Consider the following 18,069-nt stretch of genomic DNA (forward strand, 5'->3'; position numbering starts at 1 on the left):
GTATTAAAGTATTTGTGTCGAACTATGAAAATCATCTACTTGAGCTGCTGAGCACAGTTGAAGATTAACTATCGTACACGTTTGTTAAATTATCGTCTCGAGTTATTTTGTCTTTAAATAATGAAATATAAAGTTAAAAGTTAAAGTTTAAAAGTGAAAATATGTATGATAGGCTTTCATTAAAAATATGAAATATTAAAATACTATCGAAAGCATCTACCGAACACATTTGAAATTTGACTAACGTACATATTTTAATAAATTATCGTCTCAGATTATTTTGTCTTTAAACAATGAAGTATAGCGCTATTTTCACCCACTTAAAGGTGAATAATGCATTTTATAGTCTAAAAACGTACAAAGTATTTAGTACCTGCTATGAAAGACATATAATTCTTTCGGTTAATATATCCAGCTCATTGATAACTTCGTTGATTTGAAAAAAAAAAAAAAAATATTCCACCGAAAGTGGCTACAAGAAATCACTCTAAATCACAAAGTGTTTCCAGGAAGCGAAATCATTCAGCTTTCTAATTTCATAAAAGCACAAATGCTTGAATACTGTTTAAGTTCTCAACGGAGTCCATAATTTTCAAGCAAACTGATAATTAGTAATGCTTTCTGAATTCCACCAGAGAAATTGAATGGTGTTCGCCGAATAGGTATGCCCTACTTTGCTAGAATCATCATCATTATTATTATTATTATTATTATTATTATTATTATTATTATTATTATTATTATTATTATTATTATTGTTGTTGTTGTTATTATTATTATTATTATTATTATTATTATTATTATTATTATTATTATTATTATTATTATTATTAGCCAAACTGCAACCCTAGTTGGAACAGTAGGATGTTATAAGCCCAAGGGCTCCAACAGGGAAAAATAGCCCAGTTAGGAAAGGAAATAAGGAAACAAATAAACTATATGAGAAGTAATCAACAACTGAAATAAAATATTTTAAAACCTGTAACAACATCAAAACATATATATAAACTATAAAAAGAGACTTATGTCAGCCTGTTCAACATGAAAACGTTTACTGCAAGTTTGAACTTTACAAAACACCTAATATAAATAAAAAAAAGTTAAGATAAACATATTTCAACATTTTCGAGTTTCTTTTAAGTGTCTAAAGAGGAAATTGGCTGAGTAATATGCTCAAATGTATTCATATACATACATACATAAATGTACATGCAGATATATACATGTGCGCCATCTAGAGGCCAGTCTACTGTGAGGGTGTGCATTTATGTTTGTGCGTGTGTATGCATATATGCGTATAATCAAATGGCAATGATATATACTTAATACTTGCTGTATAAATCACGTGAAAATTGCTATGAATCACCGCTATGCCAGACAAATCCTTCTATCTGTTCATAAACTTTAAATGTACCTGAAGACGTAAAAATATATTCTTTCTATATCCTAATTTGTTCTGAAACTTTAAATATACCTGAAGGCGTTTATATATATTTTTCTATTTCCTAATTAGGAATTAATACACTAATCTAATTAAAATATCAAATTGCAACCAATTTATTGACGAAAGAAAGACTATTCTATAGTCATAGATGTTCTAACAGAAAAAAATAGACACTGAACATTTCAGACACTAATTTATAAGTGTTTAGTTCCTTCCTTAGAATGCGTGTCCCTTACTAAGCTAGGGAGCAACCTATACCTAGATGACCTACCTAAACCTTGATAGCTTACTTTAACCTTGATAGGTTACATTAACTTTGATGGCCTATCTATACCTCGATGACCTACTTATACCTCAACGGCCTACTGCTACCTCGATGACCTACCTAAACCTTGACGACCTACCTAAACCTCGACGTCCTACCTATATCACAATTGCCTACCTAAACCTCAACGGCCTACCTATACTTCGACAGCCTACTGGTACTTCAATGACCTACCTAAACCTTGACGAACTACCTATACCACGACAACCTACCTATACCACTATGGGCTACCTAAACCTCGACGCCCTACCTTAACCTCGACGTCCTACCTAAACATTGACTGCCTACCTTAACCTCGACGCCTTACCTAAACATTGACGGCCTACCTAAACCTCAACGGCTTATCTATACCTTGATGGCCTACCTAAACATTGACGGCCTACCTAAACCTCGACGGCCTATCTATACCTTGATGGCCTACCTTAACCTCGGCGTCCTACCTAAACTTCAACGACCTACCTAAACCTCAACGGCCTACCTATAACACGCCCGTCTACCAATATCTCAACAACCTACATAAACTTTGACGGCCTACTTACACCTCGACGACTTACCTAACCTCGATGGCCTACCTAAACTCCGATGACCTACCTGAACCTCGACGACTTACCTAGCGGCCCAGCCACATGGGAATGCCAAAGAGTTAGTGAAGGATCATGGCTCTTGCCCTAATGCTTATCCTCTGTGCATGTTTCACCCTTGGGGAATCACCCAGAGCCTTAAGAGACAAACACACAAGACAGAGGGACCAAGGATAGTAATTTATAACCCTTAAATGGAACTAATCATTTGGTTTAGTCCATTGGCGGGGAGATGGAAAGCTAGGGCGTGACAATCGGTTCAAACGATCGAGAGATGAGATATCAGTAAAGAACATCGCTCTAAGCCTTGTCTCTTAGTAAAGGGGGCTTCAAAACCTGGCGTCCCCCTTCCCTCCCACCCACTAAACCAATAACATTGACAGCAACATGAAAATAGTTTCATTGCTTTACTCATCTGATATTACAGGAGTATAAACCGAACGATTTCTGCACCATTTTTCAGAGGCAGATGGTCACGCTGCCATACCCGTATGAGGCGAATTGCGTCAGCACCTGGGGCAATACGTCCTATGAACTACGAGCCAATGGCACCAAAAACAACCATTATACGACCTCGGTAAGTCTCTGACTCATCTGATACATCACTGAAGGCAAGTGATCATAAAGCTGTAAATATATATAAACAAGAGGAACTTTGAATACGCAATGATCCTTCTGGTATTCAATACCCTCTTCAAGATCGAACACCTCAGACTGTTCAATCATAATATATTCCTCTCCTCTCTCCAAAGTATTCAAACGCCCTGACAACATTCCTTGCTGTGTTGCAGAGTCAATCTAATATCCCAAAGACAAACCTTTTTCTTGTTGCTTCTTAACGCTTGAATCTTATGCCTGTTTGCAGGAGTGTCTCCGAATGTGTTTGCAGCGGATCTTCGTCACCAACTGCAAATGCATTCATCCGTTGTATCCACAGGACTTCACCTTCAATGGCACCTACTACGGGGACTCTTCCATGAAATACTGCAATTTGACTTCTGGGAGTAAGTCTACTGCAGTATTACTATTATTGTTACCATTATCAACACTATTAAAAATGAATAAACGTTAGTTTGGAACCAGCTTGGCATTGCCCTTGCAAGCAGGACAATGCACGAGAGACTGACCATGTATACATACGATCAGTGCCCAATCCCGCTCTCCACCCAAGATAGGACCAGGAAGGGCCAGGCAATCTTTAGCTCGCAAGGATAGTTTCAGGCACTAAAGAAACTAACGGGTTTGAGCGGAATTCGAACCCCAGTCCGGCGATCGCCAGGCAGGAACATTGCCAATGGGTCACCACAATAATCTACAGAACAGATAGATGAAAATAACAAATCAATAGATAAATGAAAAATATACAGGAACATATATACAAGAAAGACTGAGCTATGGCACACAGCACCTTGGAGGTGTATAGCACTCTTGCTTAAGCCTAAAAGCACCATTTCCAGAATATCAGGACGACAATAGACTGGTGCATCATTACTTGAGAATCAGTTTCTAGCATGTGCACATATATCAAATCTTTCGAGCCATTTTTAACATAACCTAATGCTATATAACCTGTTGGTAACATGATTAACATCCTTGCCTGGTGAACGCCAGACTGCAGTTCAAGTCCCGTTCAAACACGTTAGCGCCTTTGGTCGCTGCAACCTCGCCATCCTTGTAAGCTAAAAATGGGGTGTGTGGGGGAGCCTATAGGTCTTCCGGCTGAGCCATCAGCAGCCATTGCCTGGTCCTTCTTGGTCCTAGCTTGGGTGGAAAAGGGGCTTATGTGGAGAAGGGGATTGGGTGGAGAAGGGGCTTGGGCGCTGATTATATGTATATATGGTCAGTCTCTAGGGCATTGTCCTACTTGATAGGGCAATGTCACTGTCCCTTGCCTCTGCCATACATGAACGGCATTTAAACCTTTAAATCCCTTGTGCTGATATATAGCTGGGGCAAAACCAATCTGTGATTCAGTGCTGATGTATCTCCCTATGTGCGTTCATACTGAGTATTGTGATATTGTCTCTAAACTTAAACCTAACTTCATGTTTGCATCTTGGTACAAAATTTGGAGGTATGATGCTAATTGATGCCAGAAAGCGCATTTATCTGACACTGCCAAGAATATCACACCTTCTATTTGATTTTGCAGACGAAAGCGACATCCAATGCGTCACATCTGAATTCAAAGATTTTTCCGAGAATCCAAAAAAAGCAGGATGCGGATGTGAAGTCGCCTGTCAGTAAGTATACTCCTATAAAATCAGTAACAATTAGGGAATGTGGATCTTCTCCTTTATTACGATTTATTATGATTTTAGTTGAACTAAACACTCTTTTGATATAAATTTGACTTGAGGGCTTATACACAAATAAGACGAACCGAGCTTAAACGAACATAGCTACAGCTACATTAATCATCTAGTCTTTCACATCCTGATTCATTTTGCCTTTTGGGGTAGCCCACATGTGTCCAGAACTGCTCGGACTAGTGACCCCTACCTTTGATTCAGCGTATTGAGTAACCCTTACAGTGTTTCTGTATAGAAATCCAGATTTCTTGACAAAATTCCATCAACCTCTATAGCACTGGCTGGCCAACTCTGTAAGAGTCGAACTTTACTCATTGGGCTGGTTAATGACATAGCACTGGCTGGCCAACTCTGTAAGAGTTGAACCTTACTCATTGGGCTGGTTAATGACATAGCACTGGCTGACCAGCTCTGTAAGAGTCGAACCTTACTCATTGGGCTGGTTAATGACATAGCACTGGCTGACCTGCTCTGTAAGAGTCGAACCTTACTCATTGGGCTGGTTAATGACATAGCACTGGCTGACCAGCTCTGTAAGAGTCGAACCTTACTCATTGGGCTGGTTAATGACATAGCACTGGCTGGCCAGCTTCTGTAAGAGTCGAACTTTACTCATTGGGCTGGTGAATGGCATAGCACTGGCTGACCAGCTCTGTAAGAGTCGAACCTTACTCATTGGGCTGGTGAATGGCATAGCACTGGCTGGCCAGCTTCTGTAAGAGTCGAACCTTACTCATTGGGCTGGTGAATGGCATAGCACTGGCTGGCCAGCTTCTGTAAGAGTCGAACCTTACTCATTGGGCTGGTGAATGGCATAGCACTGGCTGGCCAGCTTCTGTAAGAGTCGAACCTTACTCATTGGGCTGGTGAATGGCATAGCACTGGCTGGCCAGCTTCTGTAAGAGTCGAACCTTACTCATTGGGCTGGTGAATGGCATAGCACTGGCTGGCCAGCTTCTGTAAGAGTCGAACCTTACTCATTGGGCTGGTGAATGGCATAGCACTGGCTGGCCAGCTTCTGTAAGAGTCGAACCTTACTCATTGGGCTGGTGAATGGCATAGCACTGGCTGGCCAGCTTCTGTAAGAGTCGAACCTTACTCATTGGGCTGGTGAATGGCATAGCACTGGCTGGCCAGCTTCTGTAAGAGTCGAACCTTACTCATTGGGCTGGTGAATGGCATAGCACTGGCTGGCCAGCTTCTGTAAGAGTCGAACCTTACTCATTGGGCTGGTGAATGGCATAGCACTGGCTGGCCAGCTTCTGTAAGAGTCGAACCTTACTCATTGGGCTGGTGAATGGCATAGCACTGGCTGGCCAGCTTCTGTAAGAGTCGAACCTTACTCATTGGGCTGGTGAATGGCATAGCACTGGCTGACCAGCTTCTGTAAGAGTCGAACTTTACTCATTGGGCTGGTTAATGGCATAGCACTGGCTGACCAGCTCTGTAAGAGTCGAACCTTACTCATTGGGCTGGTTAATGACATAGCACTGGCTGACCAACTTCTGTAAGAGTCGAACCTTACTCATTGGGCTGGTTAATGACATAGCACTGGCTAGCCAGCTTCTGTAAGAGTCGAACCTTACTCATTGGGCTGGTTAATGACATAGCACTGGCTGACCAGCTCTGTAAGAGTCGAACTTTACTCATTGGGCTGGTTAATGACATAGCACTGGCTGACCAGCTCTGTAAGAGTCGAACTTTACTCATTGGGCTGGTTAATGACATAGCACTGGCTAGCCAGCTTCTGTAAGAGTCGAACTTTACTCATTGGGCTGGTTAATGACATAGCACTGGCTGGCCAACTCTGTAAGAGTCGAACCTTACTCATTGGGCTGGTTAATAACATAGCACTGGCTAGCCAGCTTCTGTAAGAGTCGAACTTTACTCATTGGGCTGGTTAATGACATAGCACTGGCTGACCAGCTCTGTAAGAGTCGAACCTTACTCATTGGGCTGGTTAATGACATAGAACTGGCTAGCCAGCTTCTGTAAGAGTCGAACTTTACTCATGGGCTGGTTAATGACATAGCACTGGCTAGCCAGCTTCTGTAAGAGTCGAACTTTACTCATTGGGCTGGTTAATGACATAGCACTGGCTGACCAGCTCTATAAGAGTTGAACCTTACTCATTGGGCTGGTTAATGACATAGCACTGGCTTGCCAGCTTCTGTAAGAGTCAAACTTTACTCATTGGGCTGGTTAATGACATAGCACTGGCTGATCAGCTCTGTAAGAGTTGAACCTTACTCATTGGGCTGGTTAATGACATAGCACTGGCTAGCCAGCTTCTGTAAGAGTCGAACTTTACTCATTGGACTGGTTAATGACATAGCACTGGCTAGCCAGCTTCTGTAAGAGTTGAACTTCACTCATTGGGCTGATTAATGACATAGCACTGGCTAGCCAGCTTCTCTAAGAGTCAAACTTTACTCATTGGGCTGGTTAATGACATAGCACTGGCTGACCAGCTCTGTAAGAGTCGAACTTTACTCATTGGGCTGGTTAATAACATAGCGCTGGCTAGCCAGCTTCTGTAAGAGTCGAACTTTACTCATTGGGCTGGTTAATGACATAGCACTGGCTGACCAGCTCTGTAAGAGTCGAACTTTACTCATTGGGCTGGTTAATGACATAGCACTGGCTGAACAGCACTGTAAGAGTCGAACTTTACTCATTGGGCTGGTTAATGACATAGCACTGGCTAGCCAGCTTCTGTAAAAGTCGAACTTTACTCATTGGGCTGGTAATGGCATAGCACGGGCTGACCAGCTTCTGTAAGAGTCGAACTTTACTCATTGGGCTGGTTATTAACATAGCACTGGCTAGCCAGCTTCTGTAAGAGTTGAACTTTACTCATTGGGCTGGTTAATGACATAGCACTGGCTGACCAGCTCTGTAAGAGTCGAACTTTACTCATTGGGCTGGTTAATGACATAGCACTGGCTAGCAAGCTTCTGTAAGAGTTGAACTTTACTCATTTGGCTGGTTAATGACATAGCACTGGCTGACCAGCTCTGTAAGAGTCGAACTTTACTCATTGGGCTGGTTAATGACATAGCACTGGCTGAACAGCTCTGTAAGAGTCGAACTTTACTCATTGGGCTGGTTAATGACATAGCACTGGCTAGCCAGCTTCTGTAAGAGTCGAACTTTACTCATTGGGCTGGTTAATGACAGAGCACTGGCTAGCCAGCTTCTGTAATAGTCGAACTTTACTCATTGGGCTGGTTAATGACATAGCACTGGCTGACCAGCTCTGTAAGAGTCAAACTTTACTCATTGGGCTGGTTAATGACATAGCACTGGCTGAACAGCTCTGTAAGACTCGAACTTTACTCATTGGGCTGGTTAATGACATAGCACTGGCTGACCAGCTTTTGTAAGAGTCGAACTTTACTCATTAGGCTGGTTAATGACATAGCACTGGCTGACCAGCTCTGTAAGAGTAGAACTTTACTCATTGGGCTGGTTATTGACATAGCACTGGCTAGCCAGCTTCTGTAAGAGTCGAACTTTACTCATTGGGCTGGTTAATGGCATAGCACGGGCTGACCAGCTTCTGTAAGAGTCGAACTTTACTCATTGGGCTGGTTAATGACATAGCACTGGCTAGCCAGCTTCTGTAAGAGTCGAACTTTACTCATTGGGCTGGTTAATGACATAGCACAGGCTGACCTGCTCTGTAAGAGTCGAACTTTACTCATTGGGCTGGTTAATGACATAGCACTGGCTGAACAGCTCTGTAAGAGTCGAACTTTACTCATTGGGCTGGTTAATGACATAGCACTGGCTAGCCAGCTTATGTAAGAGTCGAACTTTACTCATTGGGCTGGTTAATGGCATAGCACGGGCTGACCAGCTTCTGTAAGAGTCGAACTTTACTCATTGGTCTGGTTAATGACATAGCACTGGCTTGCCAGCTCTGTAAGAGTCGAACTTTACTCATTGGGCTAGTTAATGACATAGCACTGGCTGACCAGCTTCTGTAAGAGTCGAACTTTACTCATTGGGCTGGTTAATGACATAGCACTGGCTAGCCAGCTTCTGTAAGAGTCGAACTTTACTCATTGGGCTGGTTAATGACATAGCACTGGATGACCAGCTCTGTAAGAGTCGAACTTTACTCATTGAGCTGGTTAATGACATAGCACTGGCTGACCAGCTCTGTAAGAGTCGAACTTTACTCATTGGGCTGGTTAATGACATAGCACTGGCTGACCAGCTCTGTAAGAGTCGAACTTTACTCATTGGGCTGGTTAATGACATAGCACTGGCTAGCCAGCTTCTGTAAGAGTCGAACTTTACTCATTGGGCTGGTTAATGACATAGCACTAGCTGACCAGCTCTGTAAGAGTCGAACTTTACTCATTGGGCTGGTTAATGACATAGCACTGGCTGGCCAACTCTGTAAGAGTCGAACCTTACTCATTGGGCTGGTTAATGACATAGCACTGGCTAGCCAGCTTCTGTAAGAGTCGAACTTTACTCATTGGGCTGGTTAATGACATAACACTGGCTAGCCAGCTTCTGTAAGAGTCGAACTTTACTCATTGGGCTGGTTAATGACATAGCACTGGCTAGCCAGCTTCTGTAAGAGTCAAACTTTACTCATTGGGCTGGTTAATGACATAGCACTGGCTAGCCAGCTTCTGTAAGAGTCGAACTGTACTCATTGGGCTGGTTAATGACATAGCACTGGCTGACCAGCTCTGTAAGAGTCGAACTTTACTCATTGGGCTGGTTAATGACATAGTTCTGGATAGCCAGCTTCTGTAAGAGTCGAACTTTACTCATTGGGCTGGTTAATGACATAGCACTGGCTAGCCAGCTTCTGTAAGAGTCGAACTTTACTCATTGAGCTGGTTAATGACATAGCACTGGCTGACCAGCTCTGTAAGAGTCGAACTTTACTCATTGGGCTGGTTAATGACATAGCACTGGCTGACCAGCTCTGTAAGAGTCGAACCTTACTCATTGGGCCGGTTAATGACATAGAACTGGCTAGCCAGCTTCTGTAAGAGTCGAACTTTACTCATGGGCTGGTTAATGACATAGCACTGGCTAGCCAGCTTCTGTAAGAGTCGAACTTTACTCATTGGGCTGGTTAATGACATAGCACTGGCTGACCAGCTCTGTAAGAGTTGAACCTTACTCATTGGGCTGGTTAATGACATAGCACTGGCTAGCCAGCTTCTGTAAGAGTCAAACTTTACTCATTGGGCTGGTTAATGACATAGCACTGGCTGATCAGCTCTGTAAGAGTTGAACCTTACTCATTGGGCTGGTTAATGACATAGCACTGGCTAGCGAGCTTCTGTAAGAGTCGAACTTTACTCATTGGACTGGTTAATGACATAGCACTGGCTAGCCAGCTTCTGTAAGAGTTGAACTTTACTCATTGGGCTGATTAATGACATAGCACTGGCTAGCCAGCTTCTCTAAGAGTCAAACTTTACTCATTGGGCTGGTTAATGACATAGCACTTGCTGACCAACTCTGTAAGAGTCAAACTTTACTCATTGGGCTGGTTAATAACATAGCACTGGCTAGCCGGCTTCTGTAAGAGTCGAACTTTACTCATTGGGCTGGTTAATGACATAGCACTGGCTGACCAGCTCTGTAAGAGTCGAACTTTACTCAGTGGGCTGGTTAATGACATAGCACTGGCTGAACAGCTCTGTAAGAGTTGAACTTTACTCATTGGGCTGGTTAATGACATAGCACTGGCTAGCCAGCTTCTGTAAGAGTCGAACTTTACTCATTGGGCTGGTTAATGGCATAGCACGAGCTGACCAGCTTCTGTAAGAGTCGAACTTTACTCATTGGGCTGGTTAATAACATAGCACTGGCTAGCCAGCTTCTGTAAGAGTTAAACTTTACTCATTGGGCTGGTTAATGACATAGCACTGGCTGAACAGCTCTGTAAGAGTCGAACTTTACTCATTGGGCTGGTTAATGACATAGCACTGGCTAGCCAGCCTCTGTAAGAGTTGAACTTTACTCATTGGGCTGGTTAATGACATAGCACTGGCTGACCAGCTCTGTAAGAGTCTAACTTTACTCATTGAGCTGGTTAATGACATTGCACTGGCTGAACAGCTCTGTAAGAGTCGAACTTTACTCATCGGGCTGGTTAATGACATAGCACTGGCTAGCCAGCTTCTGTAAGAGTCGAACTTTACTCATTGGGCTGGTTAATGACATAGCACTGGCTAGCCAGCTTCTGTAAGAGTCGAACTTTACTCATTGGGCTGGTTAATGACATAGCACTGCCTGACCAGCTCTGTAAGAGTCGAACTTTACTCATTGGGCTGGTTAATGACATAGCACTGGCTGAACAGCTCTGTGGGAGTCGAACTTACTCATTGGGCTGGTTAATGACATAGCACTGGCTAGCCAGCTTCTGTAAGAGTTGAACTTTACTCAATGGGCTGGTTAATGACAGAGCACTGGCTGACCAGCTCTCTAAGAGTCGAACTTTACTCATTGGGCTGGTTAATGACATAGCACTGGCTGAACAGCTCTCTAAGATTCGAACTTTACTCATTGGGCTAGTTAATGACATAGCACTGGCTAGCCAGCTTCTGTAAGAGTCGAACTTTACTCATTGGGCTGGTTAATGGCATAGCACGGGCTGACCAGCATCTGTAAGAGTCGAACTTTACTCATTGGGCTGGTTAATGACATAGCACTGGCTAGCCAGCTTCTGTAAGAGTCGAACTTTACTCATTGGGCTGGTTAATGACATAGCACTGGCTGACCTGCTCTGTAAGAGTCGAACTTTACTCATTGGGCTGGTTAATGACATAGCACTGGCTGAACAGCTCTGTAAGAGTCGAACTTTACTCATTGGGCTGGTTAATGACATAGCACTGGCTAGCTAGCTTCTGTAAGAGTCGAACTTTACTCATTGGGCTGGTTAATGGCATAGCACGGGCTGACCAGCTTCTGTAAGAGTCGAACTTTACTCATTGGTCTGGTTAATGACATAGCACGGGCTAGCCAGCTTCTGTAAGAGTCGAACTTTACTCATTGGGCTGGTTAATGACATAGCACTGGCTGACCAGCTCTGTAAGAGTTGAACTTTACTCATTGGGCTAGTTAATGACATAGCACTGGCTGACCAGCTTCTGTAAGAGTCGAACTTTACTCATTGGGCTGGTTAATGACATAGCACTGGCTAGCCAGCTTCTGTAAGAGTCGAATTTTACTCATTGGGCTGGTTAATGACATAGCACTGGATGACCAGCTCTGTAAGAGTCGAACTTTACTCATTGGGCTGGTTAATGACATAGCACTGGCTAGCCAGCTCTGTAAGAGTCGAACTTTACTCATTGGGCTGGTTAATGACATAGCACTGGCTAGCCAGCTTCTGTAAGAGTCGAACTTTACTCATTGGGCTGGTTAATGACATAGCACTGGCTGACCAGCTCTGTAAGAGTCGAACTTTACTCATTGGGCTGGTTAATGACATAGCACTGGCTGGCTAACTCTGTAAGAGTTGAACCTTACTCATTGGGCTGGTTAATGACATAGCACTGGCTAGCCAGCTTCTGTAAGAGTCGAACTTTACTCATTGGGCTGGTTAATGACATAGCACTGGCTAGCCAGCTTCTGTAAGAGTCGAACTTTACTCATTGGGCTGGTTAATGACATAGCACTGGCTGAACAGCTCTGTAAGATTCGAACTTTACTCATTGGGCTGGTTAATGACATAGCACTGGCTAGCCAGCTTCTGTAAGAGTCGAACTTTACTCATTGGGCTGGTTAATGGCATAGCACGGGCTGACCAGCATCTGTAAGAGTCGAACTTTACTCATTGGGCTGGTTAATGACATAGCACTGGCTAGCCAGCTTCTGTAAGAGTCGAACTTTACTCATTGGGCTGGTTAATGACATAGCACTGGCTGACCTGCTCTGTAAGAGTCGAACTTTACTCATTGGGCTGGTTAATGACATAGCACTGGCTGAACAGCTCTGTAAGAGTCGAACTTTACTCATTGGGCTTGTTAATGACATAGCACTGGCTAGCCAGCTTCTGTAAGAGTCGAACTTTACTCATTGGGCTGGTTAATGGCATAGCACGGGCTGACCAGCTTCTGTAAGAGTCGAACTTTACTCATTGGTCTGGTTAATGACATAGCACGGGCTAGCCAGCTTCTGTAAGAGTCGAACTTTACTCATTGGGCTGGTTAATGACATAGCACTGGCTGACCAGCTCTGTAAGAGTTGAACTTTACTCATTGGGCTAGTTAATGACATAGCACTGGCTGACCAGCTTCTGTAAGAGTCGAACTTTACTCATTGGGCTGGTTAATGACATAGCACTGGCTAGCCAGCTTCTGTAAGAGTCGAATTTTACTCATTGGGCTGGTTAATGACATAGCACTGGATGACCAGCTCTGTAAGAGTCGAACTTTACTCATTGGGCTGGTTAATGACATAGCACTGGCTGACCAGCTCTGTAAGAGTCGAACTTTACTCATTGGGCTGGTTAATGACATAGCACTGGCTAGCCAGCTTCTGTAAGAGTCGAACTTTACTCATTGGGCTGGTTAATGACATAGCACTGGCTGACCAGCTCTGTAAGAGTCGAACTTTACTCATTGGGCTGGTTAATGACATAGCACTGGCTGGCCAACTCTGTAAGAGTTGAACCTTACTCATTGGGCTGGTTAATGACATAGCACTGGCTAGCCAGCTTCTGTAAGAGTCGAACTTTACTCATTGGGCTGGTTAATGACATAGCACTGGCTAGCCAGCTTCTGTAAGAGTCAAACTTTACTCATTGGGCTGGTTAATGACATAGCACTGGCTAGCCAGCTTCTGTAAGAGTCGAACTTTACTCATTGGGCTGGTTAATGACATAGCACTGGCTGACCAGCTCTGTAAGAGTCGAACTTTACTCATTGGGCTGGTTAATGACATAGCACTGGGTAGCCAGCCTCTGTAAGAGTCGAACTTTACTCATTGGGCTGGTTAATGACATAGGACTGGCTAGCCAGCTTCTGTAAGAGTTAAACTTTACTCATTGGGCTGGTTAATGACATAGCACTGGCTGACCAGCTCTGTAAGAGTCGAACTTTACTCATTGGGCTGGTTAATGACATAGCACTGGCTAGCCAGCTTCTGTAAGAGTCGAACTTTACTCATTGGGCTGGTTAATGACATAGCACTGGCTGGCCAACTCTCTAAGAGTTGAACCTTACTCATTGGGCTGGTTAATGACATAGCACTGGCTAGCCAGCTTCTGTAAGAGTCGAACTTTACTCATTGGGCTGGTTAATGACATAGCACTGGCTGACCAGCTCTGTAAGAGTTGAACCTTACTCATTGGGCTGGTTAATGACATAGCACTGGCTAGCCAGCTTTTGTAAGAGTCGAACTTTACTCATTGGGCTGGTTAATGACATAGCACTGGCTAGCCGGCTTCTGTAAGAGTCGAACTTTACTCATTGGGCTGGTTAATAACATAGCACTGGCTAGCCAGCTTCTGTAAGAGTTAAACTTTACTCATTGGGCTGGTTAATGACATAGCACTGGCTGAACAGCTCTGTAAGAGTCGAATTTTACTCATCGGGCTGGTTAATGACATAGCACTGGCTAGCCAGCCTCTGTAAGAGTTGAACTTTACTCATTGGGCTGGTTAATGACATAGCACTGGCTGACCAGCTCTGTAAGAGTCAAACTTTACTCATTGAGCTGGTTAATGACATAGCACTGGCTGAACAGCTCTGTAAGAGTCGAACTTTACTCATCGGGCTGGTTAATGACATAGCACTGGCTACCCAGCTTCTGTAAGAGTCGAACTTTACTCATTGGGCTGGTTAATGACATAGCACTGGCTAGCCAGCTTCTGTAAGAGTCGAACTTCACTCATTGGGCTGGTTAATGACATAGCACTGCCTGACCAGCTCTGTAAGAGTCTAACTTTTCTCATTGGGCTGGTTAATGACATAGCACTGGCTGAACAGCTCTGTGGGAGTCGAACTTTACTCATTGGGCTGGTTAATGACATAGCACTGGCTAGCCAGCTTCTGTAAGAGTTGAACTTTACTCATTGGGCTGGTTAATGACATAGCACTGGCTGACCAGCTCTGTAAGAGTCGAACTTTACTCATTGGGCTGGTTAATGACATAGCACTGGCTGAACAGCTCTGTAAGATTTGAACTTTACTCATTGGGCTGGTTAATGACATAGCACTGGCTAGCCAGCTTCTGTAAGAGTCGAACTTTACTCATTGGGCTGGTTAATGGCATAGCACGGGCTGACCAGCATCTGTAAGAGTCGAACTTTACTCATTGGGCTGGTTAATGACATAGCACTGGCTAGCCAGCTTCTGTAAGAGTCGAACTTTACTCATTGAGCTGGTTAATGACATAGCACTGGCTGACCTGGTCTGTAAGAGTCGAACTTTACTCATTGGGCTGGTTAATGACATAGCACTGGCTGAACAGCTCTGTAAGAGTCGAACTTTACTCATTGGGCTGGTTAATGACATAGTACTGGCTAGCCAGCTTCTGTAAGAGTCGAACTTTACTCATTGGGCTGGTTAATGGCATAGCACGGGCTGACCAGCTTCTGTAAGAGTCGAACTTTACTCATTGGTCTGGTTAATGACATAGCACTGGCTAGCCAGCTTCTGTAAGAGTCGAACTTTACTCATTGGGCTGGTTAATGACATAGCACTGGCTGACCAGCTCTGTAAGAGTCGAACTTTACTCATTGGGCTAGTTAATGACATGGCACTGGCTGACCAGCTTCTGTAAGAGTCGAACTTTACTCATTGGGCTGGTTAATGACATAGCACTGGCTAGCCAGCTTCTGTAAGAGTCGAATTTTACTCATTGGGCTGGTTAATGACATAGCACTGGATGACCAGCTCTGTAAGAGTTGAACTTTACTCATTGGGCTGGTTAATGACATAGCACTGGCTGACCAGCTCTGTAAGAGTCGAACTTTACTCATTGGGCTGGTTAATGACATAGCACTGGCTAGCCAGCTTCTGTAAGAGTCGAACTTTACTCATTGGGCTGGTTAATGACATAGCACTGGCTGACCAGCTCTGTAAGAGTCGAACTTTACTCATTGGGCTGGTTAATGACATAGCACTGGCTGGCCAACTCTGTAAGAGTTGAAACTTACTCATTGGGCTGGTTAATGACATAGCACTGGCTAGCCAGCTTCTGTAAGAGTCGAACTTTACTCATTGGGCTGGTTAATGACATAGCACTGGCTAGCCAGCTTCTGTAAGAGTCGAACTTTACTCATTGGGCTGGTTAATGACATAGCACTGGCTAGCCAGCTTCTGTGAGAGTCAAACTTTACTCATTGGGCTGGTTAATGACATAGCACTGGCTAGCCAGCTTCTGTAAGAGTCGAACTTTTCTCATTGGGCTGGTTAATGACATAGCACTGGCTGACCAGCTCTGTAAGAGTTGAACTTTACTCATTGGGCTGGTTAATGACATAGCACTGGGTAGCCAGCTTCTGTAAGAGTCAAACTTTACTCATTGGGCTGGTTAATGACATAGCACTGGCTAGCCAGCTTCTGTAAGAGTCAAACTTTACTCATTGGGCTGGTTAATGACATAGCACTGGCTGACCAGCTCTGTAAGAGTCGAACTTTACTCATTGGGCTGGTTAATGACATAGCACTGGCTAGCCAGCTTCTGTAAGAGTCGAACTTTACTCATTGGGCTGGTTAATGACATAGCACTGGCTGGCCAACTCTCTAAGAGTTGAACCTTACTCATTGGGCTGGTTAATGACATAGCACTGGCTAGCCAGCTTCTGTAAGAGTCGAACTTTACTCATTGGGCTGGTTAATGACATAGCACTGGCTGACCAGCTCTGTAAGAGTCGAACCTTACTCATTGGGCTGGTTAATGACATAGCACCGGCTAGCCAGCTTTTGTAAGAATCGAACTTTACTCATTGGGCTGGTTAATGACATAGCACTGGCTAGCCAGCTTCTGTAAGAGTCGAACCTTACTCATTGGGCTGGTTAATGACATAGCACTGGCTAGCCAGCTTCTGTAAGAGTCGAACTTTACTCATTGGGCTGGTTAATGACATAGCACTGGCTATCCAGCTTCTGTAAGAGTCAAACTTTACTCATTGGGCTGGTTAATGACATAGCACTGGCTGACCAGCTCTGTAAGAGTCGAACCTTACTCATTGGGCTGGTTAATGACATAGCACTGTCTAGCCAGCTTCTGTAAGAGTCGAACGTTACTCATTGGGCTGGTTAATGACATAGCACTGGCTAGCCAGCTTCTGTAAGAGTCGAACTTTACTCATTGGGCTGGTTAATGACATAGCACTGGCTAGCTAGCTTCTGTAAGAGTCGAACTTTACTCATTGGGCTGGTTAATGACATAGCACTGGCTGACCAGCTCTGTAAGAGTCAAACTTTACTCATTGGGCTGGTTAATGACATAGCACTGGCTAGCCAGTTTCTGTAAGAGTCGAACTTTACTCATTGGGCTGGTTAATGACATAGCACTGGCTGGCCAACTCTGTAAGAGTTGAACCTTACTCATTGGGCTGGTTAATGACATAGCACTGGCTAGCCAGCTTCTGTAAGAGTCGAACTTTACTCATTGGGCTGGTTAGTGACATAGCACTGGCTGACCAGCTCTGTAAGAGTCGAACTTTACTCATTGGGCTGGTTAATGACATAGCACTGGCTGACCAGCTCTGTAAGAGTCGAACTTTACTCATTGGGCTGGTTAATGACATAGCACTGGCTGGCCAACTCTGTAAGAGTTGAACCTTACTCATTGGGCTGGTTAATGACATAGCACTGGCTAGCCAGCTTCTGTAAGAGTCGAACTTTACTCATTGGGCTGGTTAATGACATAGCACTGGCTAGCCAGCTTCTGTAAGAGTCGAACTTTACTCATTGGGCTGGTTAATGACATAGCACTGGCTAGCCAGCTTCTGTAAGAGTCGAACCTTACTCATCGGGCTGGTTAATGACATAGCACTGGCTAGCCAGCTTCTGTAAGAGTCGAACTTTACTCATTGGGCTGGTTAATGACATAGCACTGGCTATCCAGCTTCTGTAAGAGTCAAACTTTACTCATTGGGCTGGTTAATGACATAGCACTGGCTGACCAGCTCTGTAAGAGTCGAACCTTACTCATTGGGCTGGTTAATGACATAGCACTGGCTGGCCAACTCTGTAAGAGTTGAACCTTACTCATTGGGCTGGTTAATGACATAGCACTGGCTAGCCAGCTTCTGTAAGAGTCGAACTTTACTCATTGAGCTGGTTAGTGACATAGCACTGGCTGACCAGCTCTGTAAGAGTCGAACTTTACTCATTGGGCTGGTTAATGACATAGCACTGGCTAGCCAGCTTCTGTAAGAGTCGAACTTTACTCATTGGGCTGGTT

Source organism: Palaemon carinicauda, chromosome 10 (assembly GCF_036898095.1).
Source record: "Palaemon carinicauda isolate YSFRI2023 chromosome 10, ASM3689809v2, whole genome shotgun sequence".
NCBI classification, from domain to species: Eukaryota; Metazoa; Arthropoda; class Malacostraca; order Decapoda; family Palaemonidae; genus Palaemon; species Palaemon carinicauda.